Source organism: Heterocephalus glaber, unplaced genomic scaffold (genome assembly GCF_053883595.1).
Source record: "Heterocephalus glaber isolate CG9 unplaced genomic scaffold, H.glaber_assembly_v1.0 deba00001472, whole genome shotgun sequence".
Taxonomy (NCBI): domain Eukaryota; kingdom Metazoa; phylum Chordata; class Mammalia; order Rodentia; family Bathyergidae; genus Heterocephalus; species Heterocephalus glaber.
Genome location: NW_028258315.1, coordinates 11171201 through 11173860, shown reverse-complemented (window position 1 = coordinate 11173860; position 2660 = coordinate 11171201). Strand labels below are relative to the sequence as shown.

At 36.4% G+C, this 2660-nt stretch overlaps 1 long non-coding RNA gene across 1 annotated transcript in view; it reads right to left on the bottom strand.

Moving 5' to 3' along the window:
* Window positions 1–2660, bottom strand: part of LOC147826187 (uncharacterized) — a 118466-nt gene that overhangs the window by 93893 nt on the left and 21913 nt on the right. The gene's annotated exons all lie outside the window — the stretch shown is intronic.

Here is a 2660-nt window from a genome sequence, read left to right as displayed (position 1 = left end):
TGTAGGGTTTTTATCATAAATGCATGTTGGATTTTGTCAAATGCTTTTTCTACATCTATGGAGATAATCATATGGTTTTTGTCCTTGGCTCTATTGATATAGTGTATTACATTGATTGATTTGCATATATTGAACCATCCCTGCATCCCTGGGATGAATCCCACTTGATCAGGGTGTATGATCTTCTTGATAATCTTCTGCATTCTATTTGCCAGTATCTTATTAAGGATTTTTACATCTATGTTCATTAGTGAGATTGGCCTATAGTTCTCCTTTTCGGTTGGGTCTTTCTCTGCTTTGAGGATCAAGGTGATGCTTGCTTCCAGGAATGAATTTGGGAGTATTGCTCCCTTTTCAATTTCATTGAAGAGTTTAAACAGTAGTAGCAGCAGTTCCTCTCTAAATGTCTTGTAGAATTCAGCAGTGAAGCCATCAGGGCCTGGGCTTTTCTTAGTTGGTAAGTTTTTTATTATGTTTTCAATTTCATTGGTTGATATTTGGTTGTTTAGAATTTTTAGGTCTTCTTCATTCAACTTTGGTAATTCACATGTATCTAAGAATCTGTCCATTTCTTCTGTGTTTTTCCATCTTATTGACATATAGGTTCTGGAAGTAGGTATTGATGATCCTCTGGATTTCTGCTGAGTCTGTTGTAATTTCACCCTTTTCATTCCTAATTGCAGGGATTTGGGCCTTTTCTTTCCTTTTTCTGATAAGGTTGGCTAAGGGTTTGTCAATTTTGTTGATTCTTTTGAAGAATCAACTCTTGGCCTCATTGATTTTTTGTATCATTCCTTAGTCTCCATTGCATTGATTTCTCCTCTGATCTTTATAATTTCCTCCCTTGTATGAGCTTTGGGGTTGTCCTGCTCTTCTTTTTCTAGAAGCTTGAGGTTCAGCATCAGGTTGATTAATTGGGCTCATTCTGTTTTCCTAATATGCGTATTCACTGCTATGAATTTCCCTCATAAGACTGCTTTCATTGTGTCCCATAGATTCTGATATGTTGTATTGTCATTGTCATTTAATTGAAGGAACTGTCTGACTTCTTTTTTAATTTCCTCTGTGACCTATTGGTTATTCAGAAGTGTGTTGTTCAATTTCCAAGTGTTTATGAAATTTTTCCAGTTTCTTTTGCTAGGGATCTCCAATTTCATTGCACTATGGTCTAATAATATACAGGGGATAACTTCAATTCCTTTGCACTTACTTAAACATGTTCTATGTGTGAGTATGTGGTCTATTTTTGAGAATGACCCATGTGCAGCTGAGAAGAATGTGTATTCTGATTTTGTGGGGTGGAAGACTCTGTAAACATCTGTCAAGTTCATTTGTTCAAGAGTTCGATTGAGTTCTAGTATTTCATTACTTATTTTTTGTCTAGTTGATCTATCTATTTGTGACTGTGGGGTGCTGAGGTCCCCACTACAATTGTATTAGTGCATATATGACTTTTCATGTCTGTATTTGTTTTATATAGTTGGGTGCACTAATGTTTGGTGCATAGATATTTATGATTGTCATCTCTCCCTTTACAAGGATGTAGTGTCCTTCTTTGTCTCTCTTAATCACTATTGGTTTGAAATCTACTTGATCTGCAAAGAGGATAGCTACTCCTGCTTTTGTTCGGGTTCCTGTCCCATGGAGTATTGTTTTCCACCCATAATTTTCAGTCTATGAGTTTCCTTTTGAATTAAGTGTGTTTCTTGTATGCAGCATATTGTTGGATTTTGCTTCTTGACCCATTCTGCCAGTCTATTTCTTTTGATTGGTGAATTGAGACCAATAACATTGATGGTTATAACTGAAATGTCTTGACTTGTCATTGCCATGACTTTTTCTTTCTGTTGGGTTCTCCCCCTTTACATTTAATTTCTTGTCATGCCAGATGCATTCATTCTGCTTTGCTTCCTGGGGTTGTGATCCTCAATGTCTGTTCCTAGGATATTGTCTAAAATTTTTTGGAGTCCTGGTTTGGTATTCATGAAGTTCCTAACTTGCTCTTTGTCATGAAAGATCTTATTTCTCCTTCAATTTTGAAAGATAGTTTTGCAGGGTACATCAATCTGGGTTGGAGGCTGTTTTCTTTTAGGGCTTGGAATCTGTCACTCCAAGCTCTTCTTACCTTGATGGTTTGTGTTGAGAAGTCTGCTGTGATTCTGATGGGCTTTCCTTTGTATATGATTTGTTTCTTTTCTCTAACTGCTTGTAGAACTTTGTTCTTCTGTTGAGTTTCTGGAATCTTAACAATTATATGCCCATGTGTAGATTTTTTTTGGTCAAGGATATTTGGAATCCTATATGCCTCACTTATCTGTATGTCAAGTTCTTTTCCCCTGCTTGGGAAGTTTTCTGCCATTACTTCTGTGAAGATTTTTTATGTCATCTGCACTCTCTCCTGTTTCTTCTTTGACTCCAATCAGTCTTATGTTATTCTTCTTTGCATTGTCTAGCAGCTGCTGGATTGATTTCTTGTGTTCCTTTATAATTTTGAAGCAATTTTTCTTTTCCTGGTCATTAATTGTGATCTTATCTTCTATATCTGAAATTCTGTCCTCACATTGGCTCACTCTGCTGTGTAGACTTTCAGTGGAGTTTTTCATCTCCTGGAAATCTCTTTGCATCTGTTTTATGGATTCCATTTGTTTCCTATGTTGGGA